Genomic DNA, 12,479 nt, shown 5'->3' with positions numbered 1-12,479 from the left:
TGGAACTTTTAGGAGACATGGGGGGCATCATGGGAGAGTGTAAAGTCATGATGGTGTGTCTAGTTAAAGGGCATCTTAGGGTTTCTATTGCTGTGATGAAACACCATGACCAAAAAATCAAGTTGGGGAAGAAAGGGTTTTGGCTTATCACTTATCAAACAGGGCAGGAATCTAGAGGCAGGAGCTGATGCAGAAGCCATGGAGGGTTGCTACATACTAGCTTGCTCCTCATTACTTGCTCACCCTGCTTTCTTATAGAACCAGGGACCACCAAACCAGGGATGGCCCCATACACAATGGGCTGGGCACTCCCTGTCAATCACTAATTAAGAAAATGCCTTACAGGCTTGCCTACAGCCTGATTTTATGGAGGTATTGTCTTAATTGAGGTTTCCTTCTCTAGCCAGTGTCAAGCTGACATAAAACTATCCAGCACAGGGGGAATGGTGGGATCACAGCACTCACTTTGTTTGGTTTTTTTTCCCCTTCACTTTTCTGCCCCCAAGTGAATGTTTTTGCTTTGTCATGCATTCTTGCCAGCTCCGAAGCAACAGGACCAACTGAACAAGGGCCGAGACCTCTGAAACAGTGAACCAAAGCAACCTTATCTTTTCTATTGATTTAAATTGGCCATTTGTTAACAGTGACAGAAGGATGACCAGACCTCAAGGTAACTTATTCAAGCAGGTATTTGTTCAATTTCTTTTAAGATGTAACTAGTCCTTCTAGCTGATCTGGAGAATCTGGGAGATTAGAAAGGTGGCAGAAGGCCAGATGTGGCAGTATATGTTTATAATCCTAATACTCAAGAAACAGAGGCAGGAAGATGCAAAGTTCAGTATGGAATACACAACAAGATTTAGGTGTTTTTTTTTTCCAGGTAGCACAATACAGTTGGTAGAAAGGTCCCATGATTCAGTGTGTGTTCAAGTTGGGATTTACCTATACTTCCACTTAGCAACTGAATCCTTTGCTTAATCACTTAATTGTGGGTTTCTTACTAACTGCCAGTCTGTGACATAGTACAAATAAGAAGAGAGAAGCTTCTCACAGGGTCACTGTGAGGACTCAATGAAACTTTGAGAACAAGTCATAGTTTGTGACATTTTTAGCTTTTAATATTTGCTTTTACTGCTTGTAGAAACCACAGTCTCTACCCTGAAACCATGCTCCTCATAGTAAAAACCATAGGAAATAAAATGACAGGGATCAAAGTGCATACCAGTGTAGAAGAATTGCCTCAGCATAAAGAAAGGTGTCAAGAAAAGATAAGACAAATAAATAAAATAAAAGGTCTGCTATATCCAGAATGCAGCTAACCAAATGACAATAATCTGTCCTTAACTGTCACTATCAACATAGAAAGTGTACAGATTCAATTCTCAATCAACAGAGAAAGGCTGAGTGGATAATAAACCATGCCAAACCAATTCACCACAATACAGACTTGTGTAACATCTGCAAGAGATTGGTGTTGGCTTTTAGGACATACATATGCTATAAAGATATGTAAAATATATGCTGGGCATTAAAGGTATGTGAAATATATGCTGGGCATTGTGGCTTATGCTTTTTAATCCCAGGATTCACTTGGGAAGCAGAAGTAGGTGGATATCTGTGAATTCAAGGCCAGCCTGATCTAGTTAGTGTGTTTCAGGCCAGCCAGGGCTATATAGTGAGACCCTGTCTCAATACACACACACACATAGACACACATGGACACACACACATGCACACGCACATGCACACACACCCATTCATTATAGTGGTAACCAAAAGAGAGGAGTAGATATAATTATACAGAAAAAGTAGACATTAAGTAAAAAACTGAAAAAAGAAGGTTATTATACAATGAAGCTATAGTTATATTTAATAGTTTTGTATTTTAAGTTTATATAAAGGATTTAAGTGATTTGTACATGATCATCATGTTATTAAGAGTATTCCTAACTTAATTATTTACATTGTGATTTAAATATTTCAGACATCAACATATAAAGAGACAAGAATTATACTCAAGATAGAAGCATCTAATAAATAATATAAGCAAATATTAATGTGTCCAGATGGAGAGTTAGACAATAATGCAATAGTAATACAGACTTTAGTACCTCCCTTTCAGCAATGAACTGATCATCTAGACCCAAAATTGAACAGAAACATTGAACCTGAGCTATACTTTAAAACAAAGGGACTAAAACCAGTATACACAAGTCATTTCATCTCCAGTAGGAGAATACAAGATAGATTGTATATTAGATTTTGGGCCACAAAACAAGGATTTCCCAATTTAAGAAGACAGAAATCAAAGAATGCATAATCCTAATGATAATGGTATCAAATTTGAAGTGAATTAGCAGGAAGAAAAATGGAAAATAGACAAGTGTGTGCAAATTAAAGAATATGTTCATGAAAATCAAATGGGTCAAAGAAGAAATCAGAAGGGAAATTTAAAAAATCTTGAGGCAAATGAAGATAGAAATATAATATAGCAAAGCTTATAGGATGTAGCAAAAGCAATTCAATCAATAAAAGGAAAACTTGTAGCTACAAATGCCTATATTTAATGAAATGATTTTAATTGAACAATAGACCCACAAAGAATAGAGAAGAATAAGGAAATGACAAGGATCAGAATGAAAATAACTGAAGTATAGACAATACTTCAGTTGTCTGAAGGGCAATAGAAAGAAAGAAACCTGATCCAGAAAAGGCCCTTTTAGCTGTAGATGTGGATTGGGGAGGAGTCCCTCTAGAGATGTCAGTCTGCAAGTGGAAGCTGGGAATGTGCTGGCCCTTTGTAAATCTGTATCAAGTCCAGAGATGAAATTGTGACTTCCTGAGCAATCATGGTGTCCCAATCCTATGCACACATCTATGTGAAAGGGACTTTTTCAGACAGATCTTCATGCACTGTTCCCATTTTAGCCCATCAGTTACCTGTTTTACACCAAGAGTAGTCTTCAGGGGGTGGTTAGCTATTTCTTTTGTGCCATTTTAGGCTAGAGAGGGTGGGCATGGTGGACTTAATTCTTCCTTGTGTTGTGGTGTAGTTTTCTTTTTCTTTTTCTCTTCTCTTCTCTTCCCTCTTCTTTGCTTCTTTTCTTCCTCCTCTTTAATTCATCATATCATCATCATCATTGCCATTGCACCAGAGTATGAAAAAGCTTCCTGGATCTCCAGCTGAGAGGTGTTTGCTGTCACACCATGACAACACTAGGAATCTGAACTGACTTTTGTTATAGCCACATTACTCTATTTTTTAGTAGTTTAGTGAATACATTATAGACTCTTCCATTTTATGCAGAATTAGCTCCTCCCCTTCAAATATTGTAATTAACATCACTTAAAATAAAACTTTGAGCAGGGCGGCAGTGGCGCATGCCTTTAATCCCAGCACTTGGGAGGCAGAGCCAGGCGGATCTCTGTGAGTTCGAGGCCAGCCTGGGCTACCAAGTGAGTTCCAGGAAAGGCTCAAAGCTACACAGAGAAACCCTGTCTCGAAAAACCAAAAAAAAAAAAAAAAAATAAAAACCTTTGATAAAATATTGAAATCTCAAAGAAAGAAAAAAGTTCGATAAGACTGAGTTGGTTTTTTGAAAAGATTTTTAAAAAAATGTCAACACTTTAGTTAAACTAATGACAAACAAGATGAACAGTGAAAGAGATGCCATTACCAATGAAACCACAGAAATACAATGGATGATAAATACTTACTGTGAACAATTATACCTGCCACAAGTTGGGTAATATGGCAGAAACAAATATTTAATTCCAAGAACTAATTTATCAAGGCTGAATCATGAAGAAATAGAAAGTGTGAATATACAAATCATGAGTAAGGGGACTGAATCAGTAATAAAATAATCTCATCAGAGAGATGCTCAGGGCCAGATAACTTTACAGATGAATTATATTAAACATTTAAAGAAATATCCCCAGATGCTTCTCAACTTTTAAAAAAAAAATCAATGGGGAAGGAATACTTCAAAAATTATTTGTCTATAAGGTCAGCATTATCCCATACCAGAGCCAAAGACACTATAGGGAAAGACAATTACACATGTGAACAAACACATGAAAAAATCATAACCAAACAAAGAAGTGAATGAGTTTAGCAGTACATTAAAAGAAACATTCATTAAGATCAAGAGGCATTTATCCCACAGATGCAAGGATGGTTCAACACACACACACACACACACACACACACACACTCACACACATCATATTGACATAGAGAAGGACAAAAAATTACATGAACATCTCAACAGATGCAAAACAAAAATGATAATGTTAAACATCCTTTATGATTATAAGAGAGGAAGGAAGGAAGGATGGAAGGAAGGATGGAAGGAAGGGAGGGAGGGAGGGAGGGAGGGAGGAAGAAAACCTTCAGCTAGGGGCTAGAGAGATGTCTCAGCAGTCAATAGCACTGCCTGTTCTTCCAGAAGGCCTGGGTTCAATTCCTAGCACCCATGTGGTGGCTTGCAATGGTCTATAACTCCATCTCTAGGGGATCTGATGCCATCTTCTGAACTTTGAGGGCACCAGATCTCACATGTGGTGCATAGACATACACATAAGCTAAACACTCATACACATAAAGTTATAATAACAATGTTTTAAACCTTCTACAGCTAAAGAGTATGCAAGGAATACATGTACCTCAACTCAATGATATCAGTGTACTACAAGCCTGCAGCTTCTTAGCTTGATGCACATGGACAACTGGCCACTGATCTCCAAACACTGTTAACCTGGTGTGGCATGAGAAAGACTAGCAGGTTGCTCTAAAAATCCCTTTCTCCTTCTTTATGATCAGAGTGTGATTTTGTTATGGAAAGCAATCTTGTAGAGGTAAGAAGGTACCTTTCTGGCATCACTTGCAGAAGTTATGGTCATATGGCCAAGTTAAATTCATGGAGCTAGGAGTCAAAATTTAGAGTGTGGTACCTAGAAAAGATCTGTAAAGTAGGGCTAACTTTCAAGAGTGTTTGTACTCTGCTGCTCCTGTTCTCATTTTTTCCCCCTCACTGACTAGCAAAGTACTAGAGGAAGCTAACACAGCCAATTTGAGACCTCACCTCGAGATGACCGTAGGAGAGAAGAGTTAGAAAAGAACACTTGTAGTAACAGCAGCAGAAACAAGATAGGATGTTTGGGAATGCTGGATGCTGTCCATCATGGAGCGAGCTTAGACAATGCTTGATCTTAGGGGAAAACAATTATTTCATTTAACTGATTGCTTTGGTGATTTCCATTTCCACACCACACACAATCTCTAAGTTGCATTTGTGGCTTTCTGGTCTAGCTTCGGCCTGTCTTTCCAGACACATCTCCCACTATGTCTGCCCACCTTTTGCCCTCGACTGGTAAAGACCTACATCCCAAGCAGAATGGATGACTTTCAGTTCCCCCATCTTGTTGCTCTGATCATTCTGCCTAAAATATTTTATTCCCTTTAAGTGTTTACTTTTCCTTACAGTCTTATTGTTTATTCTGGGAAGGCTGTCTTTTTATCCCTATACCCATAATACATAATACATGTCTGATATTGATTGTAATTACTAAATCATCTGTCTGCTTCTTCCCTTAAATATTGTGTCTAAAGTTTTACCTCTAATGTTTAACAAGAACTTTGGCATTGTAGAGTATTAGGATATGGGTGGTGACTAGAAAATGACTGAGTAAATGAACAGGAAAAAAATCCACGTCAAAGTGAAAATAGAGGACTTGTCTTTATGTGTTCTCTCTGACTGGGCTAATTTCCCTGTACAAAGAGGTCAGAGCATGGCTCCAAGCAGCAAGTGTTGGCCTTGCAACCTCTCCTGTTCCATAGATGTCAGTGGAGATGGCAAATTTCCATTTTCATCTCTGACTTACCTTTGCCAAAATGCATACTTCCCCTTTCCTCCACTTGCTTTCCTTACCAGGAAAGCCATATGTTGTGGATTAGAGGTAAAGCTAACTGTAGATGGCTGTTTCTTCAGAGAAAACATGGTCTTTAAGTAAGTTCTGAGGTGTTAGTCTGGCCCGTCTGGGGTTGAGCAATGGGTGCTCTCAGCCAAATGCTTCCCCAGTGACCAACTCGGTGCATGCTTGACTCTTTTCCTCCCAGTCTTCTCATTACTCACACTTTCATGTCCCCCTTTTAAACTTTTCTGAAGAAATAGCCATTTGCATAAGTTGTCTTATTGTGGGGTCTGTCTTAAGAAATGTTAAAATCTGCTTGGAAATAATAAGTGTTGAATCATGCCTTGCCTAGCACCATATCACACCATGTGTACTACTCACTCATTATTCACTTCACAGCTGTCTGGATTGTCAGATCAACAGTGGCAGTACTGCAGGCTAGGTTCAAGTAATCTTTATGCTATATCATCACATGACATCATAATGGCTACTGCTCTTTTATCTCATCACGTGGGCATTGCACTGTACTCCACACTCACAAGGCAGATGGGCGCTGGGCAGTGGTGGTGCACGCCTTTAATCTCAGCACTCTGGAGGCAAGGGCAGGTGGATCTCTGAGTTTGAGGGCCAGTCTGGCCTACAAGAGTGAATTCCAGGACAGCCAGGGCTACACAAAGAAACCCTGTCTCTCAAAAAAAAAAAAAATGAGAGAGAGAGAGAGAGAAAGAGAGAGAGAAAGAGAGAGAGAAAGAGAGAGAGAGAAGATAGAGTCAGAATAGTACAATAAGATGTTTCAAGAGGGAGAGTCCATATATTTATATTTTTCTAGAATACTGTTATAATTATTTCATTACTATTAATTTTAATTGTTTGTTCCTAGCTGTTCATTGTGCTTAATTTTAAAATTAAATTTTACCAGACTTGCCACAGAACAAAATGCTCACCTTCAACAGTGACCACCAAAGTTGTCAACTTTTAAGAGTGTGTAAAGTTAGTTCTTCATTTCTTTGATTTTATATTCTGACACTGAATAGAAAAAAAAAACTCCCTAATTTTGTTTTTAAATGGTATTCAGATAGAGTTCTGAACCTCTAAATAGGGATTTTGAAATTGTGAACCAGAAAAGCTACATTTTTGAGATTTATATAGCCCCTTGTTGAGCCTTTAGAAAAAATATCCCGCAACAGTTGTATGCTTTTATCTTAATGCTTAATACCCCAACATGACGAATACAACTAAAATTCACGGTTTATCTTAATTCTTTTAGGAGCTATAACAAAAGTTGTCAGAACCACTCAAAAAATTTAAAACTTTTTCCTGACACTCCTGAAGTGGTATGCTGAAAACAAGGTTTTCCTTTTTTTTTTTTAATAAAAAACCTTTTTATTGATTCTTTGTGAATTTCACATCATCCACCCCCATCCCACTCATCTTCCCATCTGCTCACTTCTGCCCTCTGCCCTTGTAACCTCCCCCACGAAACAAAAATTTAAAAGTAAGACCAAACAGCAACAACAACAACTACAACAACAACAACAACAAAAATACCAAACCAAATCAAACCATACAAACAAACAAAAAAAAAATTAAAAAAAAATCTCAGTGTGGAAGCTGTAGTGTGGCCCAGTGATTCACCCAGTATAGTCCATACCTCTCTATTTGTCAGTGTTCATTTTCATGAGTCATGGGTCTGGTTTGAGGCCTCTGGCTTCTGCAACACTATCAATACTGGTCTTCCTTCCGGGTAGCTTGTTGTTGCCCTGTATCATGGAGATCCTGTAGTTTTGGATCTGCAGGTCTGGCCCGTCCACAGGCTCCAGAAGTTCATAGATGAGGTGGATGTTAGGGTGGGTTACTTTGCAGTCCTGGTTTTAGGCCTGGTGGTAGCTGGGTTGGTCAGACCCCCCAGCTTTCCCTCCTTGTCACCACCCTGGTGAGCTCTCCAGCACTGCCCCTGCTAGCTCACCCAATGCAGCAGACAGCAAGGGCCAGGGCCCTTTCTGCTCTCACACCCTTGGGTCCAGCTCACCCACACTCACACCACCAGGGTCAGGTCTGTTTGGCCCAGGCAAGGTACAGGGCCTGCTCTCTGGACTGCTGCACTTGGTGAGGGGCAGGGCCAGCTCTTCTGTTCTCATGCCCCCTCATCTGCCATATGGTGGAGTAGGGAGTGAGAGATGACCGCCATGCTTTCCTGCCCCTCACTGCCTGTGGCAGGTGGGAGAGCTAGTCCAGAAGTCATGAGATGAGAGAACTGGCACTGCCCCCCATTACCGCTGCCCCCCCCCAGCAACAGGCCTTGCATCTCGCCCAGGCAACACAATACAGCTGAACTTGTTGGTAGGGGTTCAGGTAAGCTTGTTGGCAGGGGGTAGGGATATGGGAGCAGGGGGACTGATCCCACCCCTCGGCTGCCATATGGTGGCCTGGGTGAGGGAGAATGCCCTCCTTCCCTTCACCTCATGCCCCCTGCATCAGGTGAGAGGGCTGGTTCTGGGGTCACCAGACTAGGAGAGCTGGTCCTGACCCTCACTAGCTGCAGCACTTGGGAGAGTGGACATGGCACCTTGCCTGGGCAGCACACTAGCGCTGACTCTGTTGGTAGGGACCTATGGGAGTGAGAGCAGGATGGCCGCTCCTGGGCCCTCGCTTGTATGCCATGGGGTGACAAGGGTAAGGGAAATACGCTCTCACCCCCAACCCCTTGCCACCACAGTCAGGAGAGTCAGCCGTGGGGGCATGAGAACAGTTTTCCTTTTTAAAATATCAGAAATAAGCAATGTACTCAAGTCTTACATCCACTGATGCAAACTTAGAAAGGAGAGAAGATGGTGAGGAGATATGGAAGCAGGTGGAGTTGGGAAAGAACAGGCGTGAGTGTCCCACACAAAGTCACTATCTCTTTATTGCGTGGCAAGCAGTACTGATTTAGACTTTCTATTGTTGCCGTTGTGGCTTCAGAAATCTTATTAACCTAGTATTCTGAGTAGACATTCACACTGATTGCATTAACAAGATAAAGGTTTGTCACTAAAGTCTAAAGCAATGAAACTTAATCATGGAGATGAGTGCCTGTGTGCCTATGGAGAGCAATGTGAGTCCTGAGGTGGGACAGTTGTTCCAGGGGGTTGAGGGAATGTAGAAGGAGATGCTGGCTTTGTGCTGCAAGGATGAGCATCGTGTGGCTTACCAGCATGATAAAAGCTGCATCGTCTTCATTTTTGGCTCTGTGATTTTGCATACGTCGGTACAGTTCCCTGAGCTGCTGTATCTCCACATATAGAACTTCATGACAGAGTTGTAAGGATGAAATAAGATTATCCAAAGGGTATTTTCTTTGTAAATTATGAAGTGTTATAGAAATTTAAGGTCAAGAGATTATTCATTTGTAGCCATCATTAAGATCGTCACTACACTGGTGAAATGTTGAGAATTATTGAAATACTAGAAAGTCCTTAGTGTAACCAGTTCACTAAAAGTAAAGTGGACTAATCACAGGTAGGAGAAAATAACCATTAAAGCAGAGGTTGTTGGGACCTCTAAGCCTAAAGTTCACCAAGACAAGTTCTAAGAAGAGCTTAGAGCTGTGGTTCTCAATCTTCCTAACACCCTTTAAGACAGTTCCTCATGTTATGGTGACCCCTCAACTATAAAATTATTTTCGTTGCTGCTTCATAACTGTAATTTTGCTACTGTTAATCATAATGTAAATATCTGTGTTTTCTGATGGTCTTAGGAGATTCTGTGAAAGGGTCGTTTGACCCCAAAGGGGTCGTGACCCACAGATTGAGACCACTGCCTTAGAGGCCTCAACAGGGTGAAAAATTTGAGTCTGTGTTTGAGGTAACGAGGGTATTGTGTTAAACAGTAAGGAGTCACTGTACCATGTGTAGATATAGAAATGATAGGCTAATGTTCAGGTGCACATCTGAATCCTCCTCCACAGAAATCTGAGGCAAATGAGATTATCCAGAAGAAAAGCCCTTAAGGTGGACAAACACTTATGGAAAACTCACACCATGGAAAAGAGGTGCCAAAGTCAAGAAATAGAACCATTCCCTATGACTAGAAAACTCTAGGCCTGAAGAAACCTTCATATGAAAGAAGAAATGGATTTCAGAGGAAAGGGACAATTTGTCCTAACCCAGACCTAGGTGAGGATTCAAGTCCCAAAGTTACTGAACTATGAACTACATCATGAGTTGTACATCTTGCTGCTGCTGAAGACTCATTGCTCATGCATTATGAAGTTGTTATCAGAGAGCTGTGAAAATGTTTGGCAGCTGATACCAATTCTGGAATAGATTTTGGAGTGGGCTGAGATTATGAGATGAGGGGGTTGTGGGTAAGCACTGAGTTCATACAGCCTTTGGGTAGGCGTCTCATAAACACTAGGTAGGGGCACATGCATGCTGAGAAAGTGACAAACCCTTGATCATATGACTTTGGACTAATTCTTGGAAGTTTTCTATCCAGTGACTATCCATGACTACTACATGATGTGGCACTCAAAAAAGATAATGACAAGTATTTTTTCCTAATGATTTATTCCATTTATTATGATGTATTAAGCATGGGAAGTTGATGGGAATGTCATCTGTATGCTGTATATGTCTGTTGTTCTGATTTGGTTGATAAATAAAATGCTGACTGGCCAGTAGCCAGGCAGGAAGTATAGGCAGGATAAGCAGAGAGGAGAACTCTGGGAAGGGGAAGGCTGAGTCAGTAGCTGCTGCCAGCCACTGCCATGAGAAGCAAGATGTAAAGATATCAGTAAGCCATGAGCCATGTGGCAAAGTATAGATTTATAGAAATGGGTTAATTTAAGATGTAAGGGCTAGCTAGCAAGAAGCCTGAGCCAATAGGCCATACAGTTTGTAAATAATATAAGCCTCTGTGTGTTTACTTGGGCCCAAGTGGCTGCAGGACTGGTGGGTGAGAGAGATTTGTCCTGACCATGGGCCAGGCATGACACAGGCAAACTTCACTTACAGGAAGTAGACATAAGAAAGTGTGAGAAATACTCATAGGTGAATTTCTCTCCATTTTATTTCATCTGCTTTTATAAATAGAATAAATGGCAAGTAAGTAACAATATGGTGACAGGAACCCAAGGGCCAGGTGAACAGCACAGACAAGAGTGGTGGCAGTGGTATATTGGTGAAATTATTAAGGTCACTCCACGTAGTTAAAAGGGAGGTTTATTTTGTGGGGTAACTTGCAAGTGAAGGGATAGGTAACAGGGTCTGGGAAAGATGTAGCGCAGTCCGGCAGTGTTCTCTGGAGAACTCTGCTGGGTCTACCTCCAGCATCCAGGGTCCAGGAACCAAGAGAGCTCCCCCATCCGGATCTCGGGTCTTCAGGGGTCCTCTCTTGGCTCCGCCTTGTGGGTGGGTGTGACAGTTACCGAAGCCTCAAAGGAGGTGGTATTTCCAGGTCAAAGCTGGAATGGCTACCCACTACAGGTAGGTCTCCCATGGATATGACATATCAAATTGCAGTAAGACTAGGCACCTCTCCTCATATTAAGACTAGACAAGGCAACCCAGCCTAATGAAAAGGGTCCTAAGAGCAGGTAAAAGAGTCAGAGACAGTCCCTGCTCCCATTGTTAGGATTGTAACCACAAGAACAAGCTACACAACTGTTACATATATGCAGAGGACCTAGGTTAGACATGCAGGCTCCCTGGTTGTTGGTTCAGTCTCTGAGAGCCCCTGTGAGTCCACGTTAGTTGATTCTGTGAGTTTTCTTATGATGTACTTGATCCTACTGGCCACTACAGCCCTTCCTCCCCTTCTTTCACAGAATTCCCTGAGCTCCACCTGATGCTTGTCTAGGAGTCTCTGCATCTATTTCCATCAGTTGCCAGATGAAGCCTCTCTGATGACAATTGGGCTAGGCACCAATATATGAGTATAGCAGAATATTATTAGGAATCATTCACTGACTTTTTTTTCACCAGTCGTGTTTGGTTCTATCCTAGGTCTCTGGGCTATCCAGCCTCTGGGTCCTGGAGTTCCAAGCAGTGTCAAGAGTGGGCTATTCCCTCATAGCATGGGTCTCAAGCTGGTCCAGTCATTGGTTGGCCACTCCCACAATTTCTGCCCCACCTTTACCCCAGCACATCTTGTAGGCAGGACAAATTGCATATTGAAAGGTATGTGGCTGAGTTGGTGTCCCAATACCTCCACTGGAAGTCTTGCCTGGTTATAGGAGATGGCCAGTTCAAGCTCTGTATCTCCCATTGCTAGGAGTCTTAGCTAGGGTCATCTTCATAGATTCCTGGGAGTTTCCATTGCACTAGGTTTCTAGCTCATCCCAGAGATGCCCCCAATTCCAGTTGTCTTTCCCAGTACTCTTTCTCTCCATCTTCTCCCCACCTAATCCCTCCTGTTCCCATCCCTCCATCCCTCCACCCACAATGTTTTTTGTATTTCTCCTTCCCAGGGAGATTCATAGTCATCCCTTGGGCCCTCCTTGTTACTTAGCTTCTTTGGGTCTATGGATTGCAGCATAGTTATACTTTACAGCTAATATCCACTTATAAGTGAATAAATAACAT

The sequence above is a fragment of the Peromyscus leucopus genome, chromosome 15 (genome assembly GCF_004664715.2).
Source record: "Peromyscus leucopus breed LL Stock chromosome 15, UCI_PerLeu_2.1, whole genome shotgun sequence".
Classification (NCBI taxonomy): domain Eukaryota; kingdom Metazoa; phylum Chordata; class Mammalia; order Rodentia; family Cricetidae; genus Peromyscus; species Peromyscus leucopus.
The sequence above is the reverse complement of the archived record's forward strand: the minus strand, read 5'-3'. Positions refer to the sequence as shown.